This window comes from Cetorhinus maximus, unplaced genomic scaffold (genome assembly GCF_964194155.1).
Source record: "Cetorhinus maximus unplaced genomic scaffold, sCetMax3.hap1.1 HAP1_SCAFFOLD_551, whole genome shotgun sequence".
NCBI classification, from domain to species: domain Eukaryota; kingdom Metazoa; phylum Chordata; class Chondrichthyes; order Lamniformes; family Cetorhinidae; genus Cetorhinus; species Cetorhinus maximus.
The window spans coordinates 117,219-141,490 of NW_027596493.1; the positions used below are offsets into that span (position 1 = coordinate 117,219).

Here is a 24,272-nt window from a genome sequence, read left to right on the forward strand (position 1 = left end):
ACGACCGCCAAGGTCACCCAGGCCAACAAGGCAGCAGAGTCAGCAGGCTGCCTCCAATGCCAGTGCCAGCGAGGGGGCAGCACCTAGACATAGCACCCACAAATGTAAATTTAAAGCACCTTAAGCACAAGATGGTCTTGTCACGGGTGATGTTTTGTTCCCCCATTTTGCTTTGAGTTTTTTAATGGTGTGACAAACAACACCGGTTAATGTTCAGTTCAGGAATCTGTCACCTGCAACATTAAATGACATTTGATTTTGTGTTATTGGCCTGAGTTTGCTTCATTTGTTCTGCAGGTGCAGCGTAGGCCAATATTTAATGATGCACCGAAATATCGCGAGAGTGCGCGTTGACGTTGGGACGCTCGGCTGATGTCAACATGTTTCATTTCAGGCTCGAGCGAATCGGACACGCGCCCGCCCACCAAGCCAAAAATTCTGCCCATTGAGTTCAGTCTTTAGCCTATTTTGGGCAGTGAAAGAAGTTGTTTTGGACAATGGAGCCCCAAATCCTGGAAAACCGTTCATACAAAAGCACCATTCACTTGCAAATACACCTCTCCACCACTCTCTCTCTCTCTCTCTCACTCCACTGCAGCTTTTACCTCACAACATTTTAAACCAGTTCTCTGCTGCCGCTGCTGATACCGCTCTTAAAAGTACAGCAAGCTCCCAGCTCAAAGCTCATAGACTTTACACAGCTGCTGACAAGCGTCTAAATTCACGATCACACAATGGTTACGGTGCGTAAGCAGGCCAATCGGCCCATCGTGTCTGTACTGGCTCTCTGAATGAGCATCTCAATACCCAGTGCCATTCTCCTGCCCTCACCCAATAACCCTACAGATTGTTTCTTTTCAACTAATTATCTAATTCCCTCTTGAATGCTTTGATTGAACCACACTCTCAGTCAGTGCATTCCGGACCCTAGCCACTCACGGTGTGAAATCGGTTTCTCTTATGTCACTTCTGCTTCTTTGACCCGTTGCTTTAAATCTGTATCCCCTCATTTTCGATCATTTCACAAGTGGGGACAATTTCTCCCTATCTACTCTCTCCAGACCTCTCATGACTTTCAATACCTCTATCAACTCTCTTCTCAGCCTTCTTTTCTCTCAGGAAAACAGTCTCAACGTCTCCAATCTTACTCCGTAACTGATCTTCCACATCCCTCTTCGGCACTCTCTCCAATGCCTTCACATCCTCCCTAAAATGTGGTGCCCAGAACTGTACGCAGTACTCCAGCTGTGGTCTAACTCGTGTCTTATACAAGCCCCTATTAATAAAGCCTAGGATACTGAATGCTGTGTTAACTGCTCTCTCAACTTGTCCTGCCACCTTTAATGACTTATGCAAATACACACCCAGGTCCATCTGTGTCGACGCCCCCTTTATTTTGTGCTGTCTCTCTATGTTCTTCCTACCAAAATGCATCAGCTCATATTTCTCCACACTGAACTTCATCTGCCACATATCCGCCCATTCGACCAACTAGTCTGTGTCCTTTTCAAGTTCTCCACTGCCCTCTTCACGGTTCACAGTTGCTTCCAAGTTTTGTATCGTCTGCAAATTTTGAAAAATTTTCCTCTACTCTAAGGTCTAAACCATTCATATATATCAGGAAAAGCAAGGGTCCAATACTGACCCCTGGGGAACTCCACTACAAACCCGCCTCCAGCCCTAAAATCATCCATTAACTATTACTCTCTGTTTCTTGTCACTCAGTCAATTTTCTATCCACATTGCTACTGTCTGTTTTATTCCATGAGATATAACTTTTCTCACAAGTCTGTGTGGCACTGTATCAAATGCCTTTTGGAAGTCCATGTACACCACATCAACAGCATCACCTTCACCAACCCTCTCTGTTACCTCTTCAGAAAATTTCAGCAAGTTAGGGAAACGCCATTTTCCCTTAAGAAATCCATGCTGGCTCTTCTTAATTAACCCGCATTTGTCCCTGAATTTTCCGTGCCCGCTGGTGGTGGGCATGATAGGTGGCGCGATCGGTTTCACGATGGTGGGAAGGCAGGTTGTGATTGTCCGCTCAGCCCGCCAACGACAGGCCGCGTTTCCCACCATCGGTCATCGGGAACCTCATTGTAATACACCAGCATATCATTATCAGGCCATCCCGCCAGGCTCTTGCACCCCCGCTGGATCATCCGTCCACGTCAGCGGGAAAGCACGCTGACGTGTTTCACAACAGCACAGAGGTGACGTGCACTTGGCGGCTGCACTTTGGGTAAACTGGAGGTGAGTGAACAGCTCACTGGGGTTGCCTGTTGCTTTCCAGGCTTCAGGGGCACAGGGGGGGTCGGGGGTATGTGCTGCCCTGCCTCGGAGGCGACTTTTGTGGGTGAGGGGGAGTGGGGGGCAAGTGCAGCCTTGCCGTTGAGGTGACTGGTGGCTGAGGGTCATCGTTTGCTGTGCCCTTTACAACCTGGCGCTCCAACAGGGAGACGAGCTGGCTGAGGAGGAGCTGGAGGAGCTGCAGACCTCCTCCGATGAGGAGGACGCCGAAGGGGATGAGGCTGAGGAGGTCCTCGGAGGCGGCGATGACGGGGATGAGGACCTCGCACAGGCTAGACGAGGCAGGCACGCTCGGGAGGCCCTCATAGTTGCTAGATTTGTGGAGGATGATGATGACATGCAGTGAGGAGACACCATAGTCCCTCACATCACATTTGTGAACGTTTGGCTCCCGTCTGGCTTATGGCAGAATGTGAGAATGCTTCTGTCATGGAGACGCAGGGGAGGCCCTAATAGTCACTCAATTGCAGGAAGATGATGATGACCATGCACTGCGCACACTCCATAAATCTTCACACAGCTTCTGAGAATGTTGCTCCAGCAACTGTGACATGAACGAGTCCTTTGCAGCCCCTGCCCTGAGCTTTAGTGCGTCCCTCAGCACATATTCCTAGACCTTGGAATGTGCCAGTCTGCAACAATCCGTCGGGGACAACTCTTTGCACTGGAAGACCAATAGGTTTCAGGCCAAAGAGCATCCTTCACCGAGTTGATGATCCTCCAGCTGCAGTTGATGTTTGTCTCAGTGTGTGTCCCTGGGAACAGCCCGTAGAGCACAGAGTCCTGTGTCACAGAACTGCTCGGCATGAACCTCGACAGAAACCACTGCATCTCTCTCCAGACCTTCTTTGCAAAGGCACAATCCACAAGGAGGTGAACAACGGTCTCTTCCCCACCACAGCCACCTCGAGGGCAACGTGCAGAGGGGGTGAGAATGCAGGCGTTTGGGAAGGATGTGACTTGGGGGAGGTTGTGACAAAGCGGTATTGTCACTGGACTAGTTATCCAGCGACTCAGCAAAGCGCTCTGGGGAGCCGGGATCAAATCCCATCACGGTAAATGGTGGAATTTGAATTCAATAAAAATCTGGAATTATAATTCTAATGATGACCATGAAACCATTGTTGATTGTTGTAAAAACCCACCTGGTTCACTAATGTCCTTCAGGGAATGAAACCCGCTCTCCTTAGTGCTCTGGCCTACATGTCACGCCAGATCCACAGCAATGTGACTCTTAAATACCCTCTGAAATGGCCCAGCAAGACACTCATTGTATCAAACCGCTAAAATGTCAAAACAGAATGAAGCGGGACTGACCACCCGGCATGGACCTAGACACCGGAAATGACAATGGCAATCTCAGCGCTGTCGACCTGGCAAAGTTCCCCTTAGTAACCTGCGGGGGCTGGTGCCAAGATTGGGATAGCTGCCTCACAGACGAGTCAAGCAACAATCTGACATGGTCATACTCTGTATCATAGCTTACAGGTAATGTCCCAGACACCAGCATCACCATCCCTGGTTATGTCCTGTCCCACTGGCAGGATTATACCCAGTAGAGGCAGTAGCACAGTGGTATACAGTCAGGATGGAGTTGGTCTGGGAGTTCTCAACATTGACTCTGGACTCTGAAGTCTTATGGCATCAGGTCAAACATGGACAAGGAAACCTCCTGCTGATTAGCACCTACCACCCCTCTCAGCTGAAGAATCAGTGTTCACCAATGTTCAGCACCACTTGGAAGAAGCACTGAGGGTGGCAAGGGTGCAGAATGTACTCTGGGTAGGAGACGGCAATGTCCATTTCGCCAAGAGTGGCTCGGTAGCACCACTACTGACCGAGCTGGCCGAGTCCTAAAGGACATAGCTGCTAGACTGGGTCTGTGGCAGGTGGTGAGGGAACCAACAAGAGGGGAAAGCATACTTGACCTCATCCTCACCAACCTACCTGCTGCAGAAGCATCTGTCCATGACAGTATCAGTAGGAGTGAGCACCACACGGTCCTTGTTGAGACAAAGTCCCATCTTCACATTGAGGATACCCTCTATTGTGTTGTGTAGCACTACCACTGTGCTAAATGGGATGGATTTCAAACAGACCTAGCAACTCAAGACTGCATCCATGAGGCTCTGTGGGCCATCAGCAGCAGTAGAATTGTACTCGAAACAATCTCTAACCTCATAAACCGGCAAGTTCCCTGCTCTGCCATTACCATCAAGCCAGGGGTTCAACCCAGGTTCATTGAAGAGTGCAGGGGGGCATGTCAGGAGCAGCTCCAGGCATACCTAAAAATGAGGTGTCAACCTGGTGAAGCTACATCACAGGACGACTTGCGAGCCAAACAGCATAAGCAGCAAATGACAGACAGAGTCAAGTGACTGACCTTGATATCAAGACAACATTTGACCAAGTGTAGAGCGGAGCACATCAGTGTAAAAGATAAGGCTGAAGCACTTGCAATAATCTTCAGCCAGAAATGCCGAGTGGATGATCCATCTCGACCTCCTTCTGAGGTCCTCAGCATCACAGATGCCAGTTTTCAGCCAAAGCGATTCACTCCACTTGATATCAAGAAATGGCTGAAGACACTGGATACTGCAAAGGCTATGGGCCCTGACAATATTGCGGTAATGGTACTGAAACTTGTGCTCCGGAACATGCCGTGCCCCTAGCCAAGCTGTTCTAGTACAGCTACCACACTGGCATCTACCCGTCAATGTGGAAAATTGCCCAGGTATGTCTTGTACAGACAAATCAGGGCAAACGCAACCCAGCCAGTTACCGCCCCATCACTCTACTCTCGTTCATCAGTAAAGTCATGGAAGGGGGTCATCAGCTGCGCAATCAAGCGGCCATTGCTTAGCAATAACCTGCTCACTGACAGGTTTGGGTTTGGCCAGGGTCACTCAGCTCCTGGCCTCATTACAGCCTTGGTTCGAGCATGGACAAAAAAGCTGAACTCCTGAGGTGACGTGAGAGTGACTGACCTTGATATCAAGACAGCATTTGACCGAGTGTGGAATCAAGGAGCCCGATCAAATCTGGAGACGATGGGAAATGGGGGGGAAGCTCTCCGCTGGTTGGAGTCATACCCAGCACTAGGGAAGATGGTTGTGGTTGTTGGAGGTCAATCATCTCAGTTCCAGGACAACAGTGCAGGAGTTCCTCAGGGTAGTATCCTCAGCTCAACCATCTTCAGCTGCTTCATCAATGACCTTCCGTCCATCAAAAGGTCAGAAGCGGGGACGTTCGCTGATGATTTCACAATGTTCAGGACCGTTCGTGTCTCCTCAGTTACTGAAGCAGCCCATGTCCAAATGCAGCAAGACCTGGACAATATCCAGGCTTGGGCTGACAAGTGGCTAGTAACATTTACGCCACATAAGTGCCAAGAAATTACCACCTCCAACAAGAGAGAATCTAACCATCACCCCTTGACATTCAATGGCATTGCCATCGCTGAATCACCCACTATCAATGTGCTGGGGGTTACCATTGACCAGAAAATGAACTGGACTACCATCTCAATACTGTGGCTGCAAGAGCAGGTCAGAGGCCAGAAATCCTGCGCCGAGTAACTCACCTTCTGACTCCCCAAAGTCTGTCCACTACCTACAAGGCATAAGTCAGGAGTGTGATGGAATACTCTCCAATTGCCTGGGTGAGTGCCGCTCCAACAACACTCCAGAAGTTTGACACCATCCAGGACAAAGCAGACCGCTTAATTGGCACCCCATCCACAAACATTCACTCCCAACACCACCAACGCACAGCGGCACCAGTGTGTACCTTCTGCTAGATGCACAGCAGGAACTCCCCAAAGTTTCTTAGGCAGCACCTTGCAAACCCACGACCACTACCATCTGAAGGACAAGGACAACGGACACATGGGAACACCCCCACCTACAGATTCCCCTCCAATCCACTCACCATCCTGGCTTGGAAATATGTCACCGTTCCTTCACTGTCGCTGGATCCAAATCCTGGAAGCGCTCCCTAACACAATGTGGGTGTATCCACAGCACATGGACTGCAGCGGTTCAAGAAGGCAGCTCAGCACCACCTTCTCAAGGGCAATTAGGGATGGGCAATAAATGCTGGTCTAGCCAGTGATACCCACGTCCTGTGTAAATGAATGAAAAAAGACTGGAAGAGCCTTTCTCACCACCGGCCAAGCCAAGTCTTGCTGGAAGCTGTGTAAAACCCCTCGGGCTGTATGTTTAACATGAAATGAATGCTGTAATGTAACCTGTAACTCTAAGTGTAGTGAGGCACCCTGTATGGAATGAAACTGATGTGTTAAATTTGAACTGTTCTGGAATGTAGCTTTACACATTTTATGAAACAAAATGTACTTTTTCACAAGCTTAGAGATCAACAGCAAATCAAGTACAGTGACTGTTGTTTACTGGGCTGAGGGGAGGAGTCAAGGTGTTGGGCTTCTCTCTGTCCCTGATATCTGATCGATTCAGCAGCCTGGAATGTTTATTCGAATTCAGTGTGAGGAAAAGACCAGACTAGGAGCAGTGAGCGAAGAGAGTAGCGGCATTTTAATTTCCGCATGGATGTTACTGATACAAGCCTTGATTGAAACAATCAAAGGTTAGCAGCCACTGCTGAGGACAGAAATACCGAGTGTTGATCTATCACGGAGCACTCACAAGAATTGACCAGCCCAGTGCATTGCCAGGAGGAACCTGAAAACTGTGCTAAGCACAAGAGACCAAGACAAATTCAATTGAAAAGAGGAAAGCTGAGATCTGGGAGAATTGAGCAGCAAAGACACTCAGGTAAGCATGCTAGTTTGAAGATCAAGTTCAAAATGTTGTGCAAGATGTATTTACAGCGCAGATAATTTTCACTTTCCTAGAACAAGCCTTTTCCTTTCTGCAAGTTGCTCAATCTGCACGGTTGTTCTTTTCTGCTGCCCCTTCCCACTCACCTTGCCTGTCGCACAGGGGCTTCATGAAATGATGGGGAGATGATTAAAAGTAAAGTGAGAGGAAATTGGTGCAACCTGGCAGATATTGTTCTGTGCTCACAAGTGATTTTGTTCCCAAGTTTGCCTTGCATTCAAATGCAGGTTGAGGTTGAAAAATTCCTAAAATGTTGTAGAAAATAACCTTGGAGAAGGACGGATAAACATTGTAAAAATGGAATCTCAAGTGATTGTGAAGGAAATAATGGTGTGACGGCAAAAGTTGATAATTTGTCTCATTGTATTGCACGGCCTCAATTGGGCTGAGCTGTGTCATGTTGCAGCTTCTGTAATTTTGAGATTGTTTTCCGAATGTCCGGCAGTAAAGCTTTTTTTAATAGTTTACTGTCGGCCCCACATGAAGCGTCTGGGTCCTGATTTGCACATGTAAGGGAGCCATCCACTCCAACAGGTCTTGTCTCGCTTTAGCTGTTGCCCCCATCCCCCACCAGGTTCCACCTCATGGCTAGGGGAGGGGTGCTGCTGAGGTGGGATTCTTTTGAAGAACTGAAACGTTTTTTGTGAAAAATATGCTTTATTCATAAAATATCTGGAAGAACATTCCAAAATATTTCAAATTCACCATCACAAAAAGTACAGTCAGATTCAACTTTTACACATGGATCACCAGGTGCATCAATACGATCAATGAATATTACAATCATTTCAATCTGGTCATTACAGACAGTCAGACAATGGGGTTGGAATTATCAACATCCATCAAGTTGCTCTCTGAGGTGCTTCAATACAATTATAATACAATTAGCATTCAATGCATTCAATGCATTGTGAGCTGGACAGCCCGAGGGGCTCTGATTTAAAGCAACTGGCAGAAGAAGCAAAAACGATTTGAGAGAAACCTTTTTCACACAGAGTGGCTAGGGTCCAGAACGCACTGACTGAGAGTGTGGTTCAATCAAAGCATTCAAGAGGGAATTAGATAATTAGTTGAAAAGAAACAATCTGTAGGGTTACTGGGAGAAGGTAGGAGAATGACACTCGGTATTGAGATGCTCATTCAGAGAGCCAGTACAGACACGATGGGCCGATTGGCCTGCTTATGCACCGTAACAATTGTGTGATCGTGAATTTAGACGCTTGTCAGCAGCTGTGTAAAGTCTATGAGCTTTGAGCTGGGAGCTTGCTGTACTTTTAAGAGCGGTATCAGCAGCGGCAGCAGAGAACTGGTTTAAAATGTTGTGAGGTAAAAGCTGCAGTGGAGTGAGGGAGAGAGAGAGAGAGAGAGAGAGTGTGGTGGAGAGGTGTATTTGCAAGTGAATGGTGCTTTTGTTTGAACGGTTTTCCAGTATTTGGGGCTCCATTGTCCAAAACAACTTCTTTCACTGCCCAAATCAGGCTAAAGACTGAACTCAATGGGCAGAATTTTTCGCTTGGCGGGCGGGCGCGTGTCCCATTCACTCGAGCCTGAAATGACACATGTTGACATCAGCCGAGCGTCCCAACGTCAACGCGCACTCTCGCGATATTTCGGTGCATCATTAAACATTGGCCTACGCTGCACCTGCAGAACAAATGAAGCAAACTCAGGCCAATAACACAAAATCAAATGTCATTTAATGTTGCAGGTGACAGATCCCTGAACTGAACATTAATTACCGTTAATTAAATTGCACAATCAGAAAAGTAAAATCTAAAATAAACCAACGCACCAGGCAGAATAATAGAAAGCAATCTTTTCTTTGTTTTCCATAAGCAGCGTTCCTTGAGCTATTTAATAGAGGCAGCACTGATGTTGATTCTATTGCTACCACTGAAAATACTGTAACTCCTTCCGCTGACTGGAAAGGCGTCAGCAACAGTTGCGCCTGCGCACTCGGGCCTCACTGTTGAATAGAAAAGTAGAGAGCTGATGCTTCAGTTATTCAGGGCATTGGTGTGACCCCATCTGGAGCACTGTGTACACTATTGGTCTCCTTATTTGAGGAAGAATGTCAATGCGTTGGAAGCCATTCAGATACGGTTTACCCAGCTAGTACCTGGATTGGGCGGATTGCCTTATGAGGAAGGATTGGACAGGCTAGGCCTGTATCTGCTGTAGTTCAGAAGAGTAAGGGGCGACCTGATTAAAACATACAAGAAGCTGAGGGGCCTTGAGAGGGTGGATGTGGAGAGGATGTTTCCTCTTGTGGGAGAATCTTGTATTTGGGGCCACTGTTTAAGACAGAGGTGAGGGGAAATTCTTTTCTCTCAGAGAGTCGTGAAACTTTGGAATTCTCTTCCTCAACAGGCGATGGAAGCAGAATCGTTGCATATTTTTAATTATTGAGAAGTAAGTGGATGAAAGGTTATCGAGGGTAGGGGGTAATGTGGAAATGAGGTTACGATCAGATCAGCCGGGAGCTTATTGAGTGGCGAAGTGGGCTTGAAAGGCTGAGAGGCCGACTCCTGTTGCTAATTCATATGTTCATGTGTTTTTGTTAGTAACATGAAGAGGTTTTCACCCTCAAAGGTATTCAGAAGGCAAGAGAGAGAGGGAGAGGCTGGGGGAACGTTTCCCGTCTCCAGAAAAACCTGAACAAAAACAAAAATACCTGGAAAAACACAGCAGGTCTGACAGCATCTGCGGAGAGGGACACAGTTAATGTTTCGAGTCCGAATGACCCGTCAACAGAACTTCTCTGTTGAAGGGTCATTCGGACTTGAAACGTTAACTGTGTCCCTCTCCGCAGATGCTGCCAGAACTGCTGAGTTTTTCCGGTCTTTTTGTTTTAGTTTTGGATATCCAGCGTCCGCAGTTTTTTGCTTTTATCCAGAAAAACCTGCTCCGGCTGCAGTCGATGGGGGTCGATATCAAGGAGGAACTCCAAGAGGTGAAGAGCCAGCAAGCCTCGCTCTTTGCCTCGGAGGCCTCTCTAGATGATCTTCCGGTCCAGAGTCCGCTCCGTGGAGCAGGATGAGACGTGCTCACGTTTCTTCTTCCAAAAGGTACACAGAGAGAGCTCTGTGATCAGCAGCCTGAAGGGAGAAGACAGCTCAGTAAAGTCATCGCAGTCCGACATTTTGAGGATCAGCAAATCCTTTTATGTCGGATTGTATGATGTGATGCCCACAGACAGTACGGAGTCCCAGTCCTTCCTGTCCACCATTACAAAGGGCTTTGATAACAGTACATGGGAGAGTCTGGACAAACATGGTGGATGTGCTCTCCAAAATGGGATTTGGGGAGGGAATCCGCAACACGCCTGGAGTCTCACCCCCTCTGCATGTTGCCCTCGAGGTGGCTGTGGTGGGGACAAGATCGTTGTTCACATCCTTGTGGATTGTGCCTTTGCAAAGAAGGTCTGGAGAGAGATTTTTTTTGCAAAAATATACTTTATTCATAAAATATCTTCAATCACATTCCAAACCATTTCAAAAACACCATTACAAGGGTACAATCCAGGTTAAACTTTTACAAAATGTATCACCAGGTGCATCAGTACAAACAATATTACAATCATTTACAGCCTTTCATTTTGAGCTGTACAGCCCGAGGGGCTCTAAACAGTTCCCAGTCTCTCGGTGCGCTGTAGCACAAAAGGTCTTAGACAGCGACCCTTCCCCATTGTGCCTTTGCGGCGGCTGCCCCAAGCTTTAGTGCGTCCCTCAGCACATAGTCCTGGACTTTGGAATGTGCCAGTCTGCAACACTCAGTCGGGGACAACTCTTTGCGCTGGAAGACCAACAAGTTTCGGGCAGACCAAAGCGCCTCTTTCACCGAGTTGATGATCCTCCAGCTGCAGTTGATGTTCCTCTCGGTGTGTGTCCCTGGGAACAGCCAGCAGAGCACAGAGTCCTGTGTCACAGAACTGATCGGGATGAACCTCGACAGAAACCACTGCATCTCTCTCCAGACCTTCTTTGCAAAGGCACAATCCATAAGGAGGTGAACAACGGTCTCGTGCCCAACACAGCCACCTCGAGGGCAACATGCAGAGGGGGTGAGACTCCTGGCGTGTAGGAAGGATCTGACCGGGAGGGCGTTTCTCACCACCAGCCAAGCTACGTCTTGGTGCTTGTTGGAAAGTTCTGGCGATGAGGCATTTTGCCAAATGACTTTCACAGTCTGCTGGGGAACCATCCGACAGGATTCTCCCTTTCTTTTTCCCGCAGGGCCTCTAAGACGATATGTGCCGACCACTGCCTGATGGACTTGTGGTCAAAGGTGTTTCTCTGCATACATTTTTCCACCAGGGACGGGTGGTACGGCACGGTCCAACTACTTGGAGCGTTCCGCGGCAGCGTGGCCAGACCCATCCTTCGCAACACTGAGGACAAGTAGAACCTCAACACATAGTTACACTTGGTGTTTGCATACCAAGGGTCTACGCACAGCGTGATGCAGCCGCACACAGTTTGAGGGCATGTTGGGAACGTATTCTCCCCCTTTATCCAGAGGCTTGTACATCGCGTTCCTGCGGACACGATCCATTTTCGACCTCCAGATAAAGCTAAAGATGGCTCGGGTGATCGCCATCGCGCAAAAGTCTGGAATGGGCCAGACGTGCGCCACGTACAGGAACAGCGAGAGTGCCTCACACCTGATGACCAGGTTCTTACCCGCAAATGAGAGGGAGCGTCGCTCCCACATGCCCACTTTTCTTTCCACTATTGATACTCGCTCTTTCAAGTTTCTAACACATGCCTCGGTCCCTCTGAACCATATCCCCAGCACCTTCAGGCCGACAGCCCTGACGGTGAAGGGGACAAAGGATCGGTCAGCCCAGTTCCCAAAGAACATGGCCTCGCTCTTCCCACGATTTACTTTGGCTCCCGAGGCCAGATCGAACAGGTCGCAGACCTGGATCAGTCTGCGCACCGACAGCGGATCCGAGCAGAAGACAGCGACATCGTCCATGTACAGGGCGGCGTTGACCTGAGTGCCTCCACTGCCTGGGATTGTCACTCCTCATATGCCCGGATCCTTCCTGATGGACACAGCAAAGGGTTCTATGCAACTCACAAACAGGACAGCGGAGAGAGGGAAGCCCTGCCTGACTCCTGATTTAATCGGAAAGCTATCTGATTCCCAGCCATTGATTGAGACTGCGCTGTTAGTGTACAGCAGTCGGATCCAATTGGGTTTTGAAACATGTACATGTTGGAAAGTAAAGAAAGCTTCGCTGTCCTTCACCGTCACCCGAACGGTGTTACGTACCCCATGATATGGGGCTCGACTGGTTATAGCCATTGCTTCACGACTACACTTGATCTTTGCCAAAAGGCCGAGAAGCGATTCCATTTGCCTTCCTTGTTACCTGCTGTACCTGCATACTAGCTTACAGCGATTCATGCGCGAGGACACCCAGATCCCTCTGTGCTGAAGCATTTCTGAAGTTTCTCTCCATTTAAATAATAAGTCACCTTTTTATTCTTCTGACCAAAATGGATAACCTCACACTTATCCACGTTAAACTCCATCTGCCAAATTTTGCCCCATTCACCTAACCTGTCCAAATCCATTTGTAAATTTCTTATTTCTTCATTGCAACTTACTTTCCCACCTATTTTGGTGTCATCTGCAAAGTTAGCTATAGTACCTTCTACCCCTGAATCCAAGTAAATAGTTGGGGCCAAAGGACCGAACCCTGTGGCACCCCACTAGTTACAGCTTGCCATCCACAAAAGACCCATTAATCCTGACTCTCTGCTTTCTGTTGGTTAGCCAATCATCTAGCCAAGCTAATATATTACCCTTAGCTGCGTGTGATCTTATCTTGTGTATTAATCTTTTGTGCGGCACCTTATCAAATGCCTTCTGGAAGTCCAGACATGCTACATCTACAGGATCCCCATTATCCACTTTGCTTGTCACATCTTCAAAGAACTCCAGCAAATTAGTCAAACACGATTTACTCTTCGTAAAGCCATGCCGACTCTGACGGATTGCAATTTGACTTGCATTTTAGGAAGGTAGTGAAGGCATTGGAGAGAGTGCAGAAGAGGTTTACGAGTTTGGTTCCGGGGCGAGGAAGTTGAGTTATGAAGTAAGATTGGGGAAGCTGGGAATGTATTCCTTGGGGAAAAGAAGTCCGAGAGGAGACTTGATAGAGGTATTGAAAATCATGAGGGGTCGGGAGAGAGTAGATAGGGAGAAACTGTTTGCACCGGGGAAAGGATCGAGAAGGAGAGGGCACAGGTTTAAAGTAACTGGCAAAAGAAGCAAAAGTGACAGGAGCAGCGAGTGGCCAGGGTCTGGAATGCACCGCCTGATAGCGCGGCGGAGGCAGGTTCAATTGAAGAGGGAATGAGATGATTATTTGAAAAGAAAGCATGTGCCGGGTTACGTGGAGAAGGCAGGAGAAAGGCACGAGGTGGAATGTTCATTGGGAGAACTGGTGCAGGCACGACGGGGGGAATGGGCTCCTTGTGCAATGTAAGGATTGTGTGAATGTGGATGTAGAGGTTTCGGAGTAGCTGTGTAAAGTGTGTGAGGTTTGAGGTGTGAGTTTTGATTGTTGCTGTATCAGCAGCAGCAGCAGCGGCAGCAGAGAGCTGGTTTAAAATGTTGTGAGGCGAAAGGTGCAGCTGAGAGAGTGTTTGAGAGGTGTATTTGCAAGTGAAAGATGTTTTTATATGAGTGAGGTAGAGTGTTTGTGAGATGAGAGTGCTGTCTGTGAGTGTTGGGTGAGCGTGCATGTTTTTTGTGTGTAGCTGCTGCGGGTGAGTGAGTGAGTGAGAGAGAGAGAGAGAGAAAGAAAGAAAGTTGGGTTTTGGAACATGTACATGTTGAAAAGTAAAGAAAGCAGATGTTTGTAAGAAAGCTATTTTTAGCATTGAAAATCCCCTGGAAAGGGGAGGGTGCACCGTTCCCAGAGATACTGCAATACCGGGTCGATGCGTGGAGTGGACGGAGCAAGCCCCTATTCCATCTCTCTGCTCCAAAAATCAATTTAATATATGGTCCCCAGATAAAGGACGTATCAGATATTAAACTGATAAGAACAGATTATTTTTTTTTTGTAAAAATATACTTTATTCATAAAATATCTTCAATCACATTCCAAACCATTTCAAAAACAACATTACAAGGGTACAATCCAGGTTAAACTTTTACAAAATGTATCACCAGGTGCATCAGTACAAACAATATTACAGTCATTTACAGCCTTTCATTTTGATCTGTACAGCCCGAGGGGCTCTAAACAGTTCCCAGTCTCTCGGTGCGCTGTGGTAGAAAGGTCTTAGACAGCGACCCTTCCCCATTGCGCCTTTGCGGCAGCTGCCCCAAGCTTTAGTGCGTCCCTCAGCACGTAGTCCTGGACTTTGGATTGTGCCAGTCCGCAACAATCGGTCGGGGACAACTCTTTGTGCTGGAAGACCAACAAGTTTCGGGCAGACCAAAGCGCCTCTTTCACCGAGTTGATGATCCTCCAGCTGCAGTCGATGTTTGTCTCGGTGTGTGTCCCTGGGAACAGCCCGTAGAGCACAGAGTCCTGTGTCACAGAACTGCTCGGGATGAACCTCGACAGCAACCACTGCATCTCTCTCCAGACTTTCTTTGCAAAGGCACAATCCACAAGGAGGTGGACAACGGTCTCTTCCCCACCACAGCCACCTCGAGGGCAACGTGCAGAGGGGGTGAGCTTCCTGGCGTGTAGGAAGGATCTGACGGGGAGGGCCTTTCTCACCACCAGCCAAGCTACGTCTTGGTGCTTGTTGGAAAGTTCTGGCGATGAGGCATTCTGCCAAATGACTTTGACAGTCTGCTCGGGGAACCATCCCACAGGGTCCACCCTCTCCTTATCCCTCAGGGCCTCTAGGACGTTACATGCTGACCACTGCCTGATGGACTTGTGGTCAAAGGTGTTTTTCTGCATCAATTTTTCCACCAGGGACAGGTGGTACGGCACGGTCCAACTACTTGGAGCGTTCCGCGGCAGCGTGGCCAGACCCATCCTTCGCAACACCGGGGACAGGTAGAACCTCAGCACGTAGTGACACTTGGTGTTTGCGTACTGAGGGTCTACGCACCGCTTGATGCAGCCGCACACAAAGGTGGCCATCAGTATGAGGGCGATGTTGGGCACGTTTTTTCCCCCTTTATCTAGAGGCTTGTACATCGCGTCCCTGCGGACACGATCCATTTTCGACCTCCAGATAAAGCGGAAGATGGCTCGAGTGATCGCCGTCGCGCAGGAGTCTGGAATGGGCCAGACCTGCGCCACGTACAGCAACAGCGAGAGTACCTCACACCTGATGACCAGGTTCTTACCCGCAATGGAGAGGGAGCGTCGCTCCCACATGCCCAGTTTCCTCTTCACCATAGCCACTCGCTCCTTCCAGTTTCTAACGCATGCCCCGGTCCCTCCGAACCATATCCCCAGCACCTTCAGGCCGTCAGCCCTGACAGTGAAGGGGACAAAGGATCGGTCAGCCCAGTTCCCAAAGAACATGGCCTCGCTCTTCCCACGATTTACCTTGGCTCCCGAGGCCAGTTCGAACTGGTCGCAGATGTGCATCAGTCTGCGCACCGACAGCGGATCCGAGCAGAAGACGGCGACGTCGTCCATGTACAGGGAGGCTTTTACCTGAGTGCCTCCACTGCCTGGGATCGTCACTCCTCTTATGCCCGGATCCTTCCTGATGGACTCGGCAAAGGGTTCTATGCAGCACACGAAAAGGACAGGCGAGAGAGGACAGCCCTGCCTGACTCCAGATTTAATCGGAAAGCTATCTGTTTCCCACCCGTTGATTGAGACTGCGCTACTGATGTTAGTGTAGAGCAGTTGGATCCAATTTCGAATTCCCTCCCCAAAGCCCATTTTGGAGAGCACATCCCCCATGTAGGTGTGCGATATTCTGTCAAAGGCCTTCTCCTGATCCAAGCTGATGAGGCAGGTATCCACCCCCCTGTCCTGTACATAGGCAATCGTATCCCTGAGCAGCGCCAGGCTGTCAGAGATCTTCCTGCCTGGCACAGAGCAGGTCTGGTCAGGGTGAATCACCAATTCCAGAGCGGATTTGACCCGATTGGCGATGACCTTGGACAGAATCTTATAGTCCATATTCAACAGTGAAATGGGTCGCCAATTTCTAATTTCCTCCCTTTCCCCCTTGTGCTTGTAGATGAGGGTGATGATGCCTATCCTCATGGATTCTGACATACTACCGGCCAGGAGCATACTCTCGTACACTCCTAGCAGGTCTGGGCCGATCAAGTCCCACAGAGCCGAATACAACTCCGCCGGCAAGCCGTCGCTTCCGGGAGTTTTACTCTTCTCGAAGGACTCGAGGGCCTTAGTCAGTTCATCAGGAGTTAGCGATTTGTCTAGGCTCTCCCGCGTACTGTGGTCTAAGACCTCCGTGATAGAGGACAGGAAGGACTGGGAGGCCGTGCTGTCCGTGGGCTTCACGTCATACAATCCGGCATAAAAGGATTTGCTGATCCTCAGAATGTCGGACCGTGATGACTTTACTGAGCCGTCTTCTTCCTTCAGGCTGCTGATCACAGAGCGCTCTCTGTGTACCTTTTGGAAGAAGAAACGTGAGCACGTCTCATCCTGCTCCACGGAGCGGACTCTGGAACGGAAGATGATCTTGGAGGCCTCCGAGGCAAAGTGCGAGGCTTGCTGGCCCTTCACCTCTTGGAGCTCCTCCTTGACATCGACCCCCATCGACTGCAGCCGGAGCAGATTCTGCATCTTTTTCTGGAGTCGGGACATTTCCCTCTGTTCCTTTCTAGCTTTCTGGGTGCCTTTGAGGATGAAAAACCTCTTGATGCTTCCCTTGATCGCTTCCCACCAGTGTGTCAGGGACTCAAAGAGGGGTTTCACGGTTCTCCAACCTTTGTAATCCCTCTTGAGCTCCTCAATGTTCTCTGGGGTCAGCAGTTGCACATTTAGCTTCCATGCCCCCCTGCCCACCCTCAGGTCCTTCTCCAAGTGGCAGTCCACCAGTAGGAGGCAGTGGTCAGAGAAGAACACCGGCTTGACCTCGGTGGATCTGACTGTGAATGCACGGGACACAAACAGGAAGTCTATCCTGGAACGAATGGACCCGTCTGGCCGCGACCAGGTGTATCTACGCTGCGCTCGGTCTGCAGGGTTGCTGAAGACGTCGTGCAGCTTGGCATCCTTAACTGTTTCCATCAGGGATCTGGACGTAGCGTCCAATCTGCTGCCGGCCCTGCCGGCGAGTGTTGGGTGATCGTGCGTCTTTTTTGTGTGTAGCTGCTGCGGGTGAGTGAGTGAGAGAGAGAGAGAGAGAGAGAGAGAGAAAGAAAGAAAGTTGGATTTTGGAACATGTACATGTTGAGAAGTAAAGAAAGCAGATGTTTGTAAGAAAACTATTTTTAGCATTGAAAATCCCCTGGAAAGGGGAGGGTGCACCGTTCCCAGAGATACTGCAATACCGGGTCGATGCATGGAATGGACGGAGCAAGCCCCTATTCCATCTCCATGCTCCAAAAATCAATTTAATATATGGTCCCCAGATAAGGGACGTATCAGATATTAAACTGATAAGAACAGATTTTTTTTTTTTTTTTGTAAAAATATACTTTATTCATAAAATATCTTCAATCACATTCCAAACCATTTCAATAACAACATTACAAGGGTACAATCCAGGTTAAACTTTTACAAAATGTATCACCAGGTGCATCAGTACAAACAATATTACAATCATTTACAGCCTTTCATTTTGATCTGTACAGCCCGAGGGGCTCTAAACAGTTCCCAGTCTCTCGGTGCGCTGTGGTAGAAAGGTCTTAGACAGCGACCCTTCCCCATTGCGCCTTTGCGGCAGCTGCCCCAAGCTTTAGTGCGTCCCTCAGCACGTAGTCCTGGACTTTGGATTGTGCCAGTCCGCAACAATCGGTCGGGGACAACTCTTTGTGCTGGAAGACCAACAAGTTTCGGGCAGACCAAAGCGCCTCTTTCACCGAGTTGATGATCCTCCAGCTGCAGTCGATGTTTGTCTCGGTGTGTGTCCCTGGGAACAGCCCGTAGAGCACAGAGTCCTGTGTCACAGAACTGCTCGGGATGAACCTCGACAGCAACCACTGCATCTCTCTCCAGACTTTCTTTGCAAAGGCACAATCCACAAGGAGGTGGACAACGGTCTCTTCCCCACCACAGCCACCTCGAGGGCAACGTGCAGAGGGGGTGAGCTTCCTGGCGTGTAGGAAGGATCTGACGGGGAGGGCCTTTCTCACCACCAGCCAAGCTACGTCTTGGTGCTTGTTGGAAAGTTCTGGTGATGAGGCATTCTGCCAAATGACTTTGACAGTCTGCTCGGGGAACCATCCCACAGGGTCCACCCTCTCCTTATCCCTCAGGGCCTCTAGGACGTTACGTGCTGACCACTGCCTGATGGACTTGTGGTCAAAGGTGTTTTTCTGCATCAATTTTTCCACCAGGGACAGGTGGTACGGCACGGTCCAACTACTTGGAGCGTTCCGCGGCAGCGTGGCCAGACCCATCCTTCGCAACACCGGGGACAGGTAGAACCTCAGCACGTAGTGACACTTGGTGTTTGCGTAGTGAGGGTCTACGCACCGCTTGATGCAGCCGCACACAAAGGTGGCCATCAGTATGAGGGCGATGTTGGGCACGTTTTTTCCCCCTTTATCTAGAGGCTTGTACATCGCGTCCCTGCGGACACGATCCATTTTCGACCTCCAGATAAAGCGGAAGATGGCTCGAGTGATCGCCGTCGCGCAGGAGTCTGGAATGGGCCAGACCTGCGCCACGTACAGCAACAGCGAGAGTACCTCACACCTGATGACCAGGTTCTTACCCGCAATGGAGAGGGAGCGTCGCTTCCACATGCCCAGTTTCCTCTTCACCATAGCCACTCGCTCCTTCCAGTTTCTAACGCATGCCCCGGTCCCTCCGAACCATATCCCCAGCACCTTCAGGCCGTCAGCCCTGACAGTGAAGGGGACAAAGGATCGGTCAGCCCAGTTCCCAAAGAACATGGCCTCGCTCTTCCCACGATTTACCTTGGCTCCCGAGGCCAGTTCGAACTGGTCGCAGATGTGCATCAGTCTGCGCACCGACAGCGGATCCGAGCAGAAGACGGCGACGTCGTCCATGTACAGGGAGGCTTTTACCTGAGTGCCTCCACTGCCTGGGATCGTCACTCCTCTTATGCCCGGATCCTTCCTGATGGACTCGGCAAAGGGTTCTATGCAACACACGAAAAGGACAGGCGAGAGAGGACAGCCCTGCCTGACTCCAGATTTAATCGGAAAGCTATCTATTTCCCACCCGTTGATTGAGACTGCGCTACTGATGTTAGTGTAGAGCAGTTGGATCCAATTTCGAATTCCCTCCCCAAAGCCCATTTTGGAGAGCACATCCCCCATGTAGGTGTGCGATATTCTGTCAAAGGCCTTCTCCTGATCCAAGCTGATGAGGCAGGTATCCACACCCCTGTCCTGTACGTAGGCAATCGTATCCCTGAGCAGCGCCAGGCTGTCAGAGATCTTCCTGCCTGGCACAGAGCAGGTCTGGTCAGGGTGAATCACCAATTCCAGAGCGGATTTGACCCGGTTGGCGATGACCTTGGACAGAATCTTATAGTCCACATTCAACAGTGAAATGGGTCGCCAATTTCTAATTTCCTCCCTTTCCCCCTTGTGCTTGTAGATGAGGGTGATGATGCCTTTCCTAATGGATTCTGACATACTACCGGCCAGGAGCATACTCTCGTACACCCCTAGCAGGGCTGGGCCGATCAAGTCCCACAGAGCCGAATACAACTCCGCCGGCAAGCCGTCGCTTCCGGGGGTTTTACTCTTCTCGAAGGACTCGAGGGCCTTAGTCAGTTCCTCAGGAGTTAGCGGTTTGTCCAGGCTCTCCCGCGTACTGTGGTCTAAGACCTCCGTGATAGAGGACAGGAAGGACTGGGAGGCCGTGCTGTCCGTGGGCTTCACGTCATACAATCCGGCATAAAAAGATTTGCTGATCCTCAGAATGTCGGACCGTGATGACTTTACTGAGCCGTCTTCTTCCTTCAGGCTGCTGATCACAGAGCGCTCTCTGTGTACCTTTTGGAAGAAGAAACGTGAGCACGTCTCATCCTGCTCCACGGAGCGGACTCTGGAACGGAAGATGATCTTGGAGGCCTCCGAGGCAAAGTGCGAGGCTTGCTGGCCCTTCACCTCTTGGAGCTCCTCCTTGACATCGACCCCCATCGACTGCAGCCGGAGCAGATTCTGCATCTTTTTCTGGAGTCGGGATATTTCCCTCTGTTCCTTTCTAGCTTTCTGGAAGCCTTTGAGGATGAAAAACCTCTTGATGCTTCCCTTGATCGCTTCCCAGCAGTGTGTCAGGGACTCAAAGAGGGGTTTCACGGTTCTCCAACCTTTGTAATCCCTCTTGAGCTCCTCAATGTTCTCTGGGGTCAGCAGTTGCACATTTAGCTTCCATGCCCCCCTGCCCACCCTCAGGTCTTCCTCCAAGTGGCAGTCCGCCAGTAGGAGGCAGTGGTCAGAGAAGAACACCGGCTTGACCTCGGTGGATCTGACTGTGAATGCACGGGACACAAACAGGAAGTCTATCCTGGAACGAATGGACCCGTCTGGCCGCGACCAGGTGTATCTACGCTGCGCTCGGTCTGCAGGGTTGCTGAAGACGTCGTGCAGCTTGGCATCCTTAACTGTTTCCATCAGGGATCTGGACGTAGCGTCCAATCTGCTGCCGGCCCTGCCGGCGAGTGTTGGGTGAGAGTGCGTGTTTTTTGTGTGTAGCTGCTGCGGGTGAGTGAGTGAGAGAGAGAGAGAGAGAGAGAGAGAGAGAAAGAAAGAAAGTTGGATTTTGGAACATGTACATGTTGAGAAGTAAAGAAAGCAGATGTTTGTAAGAAAATTATTTTTAGCATTGAAAATCCCCTGGAAAGGGGAGGGTGCACCGTTCCCAGAGATACTGCAATACCGGGTCGATGCGTGGAGTGGACGGAGCAAGCCCCTATTCCATCTCCCTGCTCCAAAAATCAATTTAATATATGGTCCCCAGATAAGGGACGTATCAGATATTAAACTGATAAGAACAGATTTTTTTTTTTTTTTTTTGTAAAAATATACTTTATTCATAAAATATCTTCAATCACATTCCAAACCATTTCAAAAACAACATTACAAGGGTACAATCCAGGTTAAACTTTTACAAAATGTATCACCAGGTGCATCAGTACAAACAATATTACAATCATTTACAGCCTTTCATTTTGATCTGTACAGCCAGAGGGGCTCTAAACAGTTCCCAGTCTCTCGGTGCGCTGTGGTAGAAAGGTCTTAGACAGCGACCCTTCCCCATTGCGCCTTTGCGGCAGCTGCCCCAAGCTTTAGTGCGTCCCTCAGCACGTAGTCCTGGACTTTGGATTGTGCCAGTCCGCAACAATCGGTCGGGGACAACTCTTTGTGCTGGAAGACCAACAAGTTTCGGGCAGACCAAAGCGCCTCTTTCACCGAGTTGATGATCCTCCAGCTGCAGTCGATGTTTGTCTCGGTGTGTGTCCCTGGGAACAGCCCGTAGAGCACAGAGTCCTGTGTCACAGAACTGCTCGGGATGAACCTCGACAGCAACCACTGCATCTCTCTCCAGACTTTCTTTGCAAAGGCACAATCCACAAGGAGGTGGACAACGGTCTCTTCCCCACCACAGCCACCTCGAGGGCAACGTGCAGAGGGGGTGAGCTTCCTGGCGTGTAGGAAGGATCTGACGGGGAGGGCCTTTCTCACCACCAGCCAAGCTACGTCTTGGTGCTTGTTGGAAAGTTCTGGCGATGAGGCATTCTGCCAAATGACTTTGACAGTCTGCTCGGGGAACCATCCCACAGGGTCCACCCTCTCCTTATCCCTCAGGGCCTCTAGGACGTTACGTGCTGACCACTGCCTGATGGACTTGTGGTCAAAGGTGTTTTTCTGCATCAATTTTTCCACCAGGGACAGGTGGTACGGCACGGTCCAACTACTTGGAGCGTTCCGCGGCAGCGTGGCCAGACCCATCCTTCGCAACACCGGGGACAGGTAGAACCTCAGCACGTAGTGACACTTGGTGTTTGCGTAGTGAGGGTCTACGCACCGCTGATGCAGCCGCACACAAAGGTGGCAATCAGTATGAGGGCGATGTTGGGCACGTTTTTTCCCCCTTTATCTAGAGGCTTGTAGATCGCGTCCCTGCGGACACGATCCATTTTCGACCTCCAGATAAAGTGGAAGATGGCTCGAGTTATCGCCGTCGCGCAGGAGTCTGGAATGGGCCAGACCTGCGCCACGTACAGCAACAGCGAGAGTACCTCACACCTGATGACCAGGTTCTTACCCGCAATGGAGAGGGAGCGTCGATCCCACATGCCCAGTTTCCTCTTCACCATAGCCACTCGCTCCTTCCAGTTTCTAACGCATGCCCCGGTCCCTCCGAACCATATCCCCAGCACCTTCAGGCCGTCAGCCCTGACAGTGAAGGGGACAAAGGATCGGTCAGCCCAGTTCCCAAAGAACATGGCCTCGCTCTTCCCACGATTTACCTTGGCTCCCGAGGCCTGTTCGAACTGGTCGCAGATGTGCATCAGTCTGCGCACCGACAGCGGATCCGAGCAGAAGACGGCGACGTCGTCCATGTACAGGGAGGCTTTTACCTGAGTGCCTCCACTGCCTGGGATCGTCACTCCTCTTATGCCCGGATCCTTCCTGATGGACTCGGCAAAGGGTTCTATGCAACACACGAAAAGGACAGGCGAGAGAGGACAGCCCTGCCTGACTCCAGATTTAATCGGAAAGCTATCTGTTTCCCACCCGTTGATTGAGACTGCGCTACTGATGTTAGTGTAGAGCAGTTGGATCCAATTTCGAATTCCCTCCCCAAAGCCCATTTTGGAGAGCACATCCCCCATGTAGGTGTGCGATATTCTGTCAAAGGCCTTCTCCTGATCCAGGCTGATGAGGCAGGTATCCACACCCCTGTCCTGTACATAGGCAATCGTATCCCTGAGCAGCGCCAGGCTGTCAGAGATCTTCCTGCCTGGCACAGAGCAGGTCTGGTCAGGGTGAATCACCAATTCCAGAGCGGATTTGACCCGGTTGGCGATGACCTTGGACAGAATCTTAAAGTCCACATTCAACAGTGAAATGGGTCGCCAATTTCTAATTTCCTCCCTTTCCCCCTTGTGCTTGTAGATGAGGGTGATGATGCCTTTCCTCATGGATTCTGACATACTACCGGCCAGGAGCATACTCTCGTACACTCCTAGCAGGGCTGGGCCGATCAAGTCCCACAGAGCCGAATACAACTCCGCCGGCAAGCCGTCGCTTCCGGGGGTTTTACTCTTCTCGAAGGACTCGAGGGCCTTAGTCAGTTCGTCAGGAGTTAGCGGTTTGTCCAGGCTCTCCCCCGTGCTGTGGTCTAAGACCTCCGTGATAGAGGACAGGAAGGACTGGGAGGCCGTGCTGTCCGTGGGCTTCACGTCATACAATCCGGCATAAAAGGATTTGCTGATCCTCAGAATGTCGGACCGTGATGACTTTACTGAGCCGTCTTCTTCCTTCAGGCTGCTGATCACAGAGCGCTCTCTGTGTACCTTTTGGAAGAAGAAACGTGAGCACGTCTCATCCTGCTCCACGGAGCGGACTCTGGAACGGAAGATGATCTTGGAGGCATCCGAGGCAAAGTGCGAGGCTTGCTGGCCCTTCACCTCTTGGAGCTCCTCCTTGACATCGACCCCCATCGACTGCAGCCGGAGCAGATTCTGCATCTTTTTCTGGAGTCGGGACATTTCCCTCTGTTCCTTTCTAGCTTTCTGGGTGCCTTTGCGGATGAAAAACCTCTTGATGCTTCCCTTGATCACTTCCCACCAGTGTGTCAGGGACTCAAAGAGGGGTTTCACGGTTCTCCAACCTTTGTAATCCCTCTTGAGCTCCTCAATGTTCTCTGGGGTCAGCAGTTGCACATTTAGCTTCCATGCCCCCCTGCCCACCCTCAGGTCCTCCTCCAAGTGGCAGTCCGCCAGTAGGAGGCAGTGGTCAGAGAAGAAC

General features: G+C 50.1%; 3 pseudogenes; all 3 read right to left on the bottom strand.

Moving 5' to 3' along the window:
• Positions 1-14,087: 14,087 nt before the first annotated feature.
• LOC144674089 (U2 spliceosomal RNA) lies at positions 14,088-14,263 on the bottom strand (annotated as a pseudogene).
• A 3,348-nt stretch (positions 14,264-17,611) lies between these two features.
• On the bottom strand, positions 17,612-17,790 carry LOC144674083 (U2 spliceosomal RNA; annotated as a pseudogene).
• A 3,350-nt stretch (positions 17,791-21,140) lies between these two features.
• On the bottom strand, positions 21,141-21,321 carry LOC144674096 (U2 spliceosomal RNA; annotated as a pseudogene).
• Between the last annotated feature and the right edge of the window lie 2,951 nt (positions 21,322-24,272).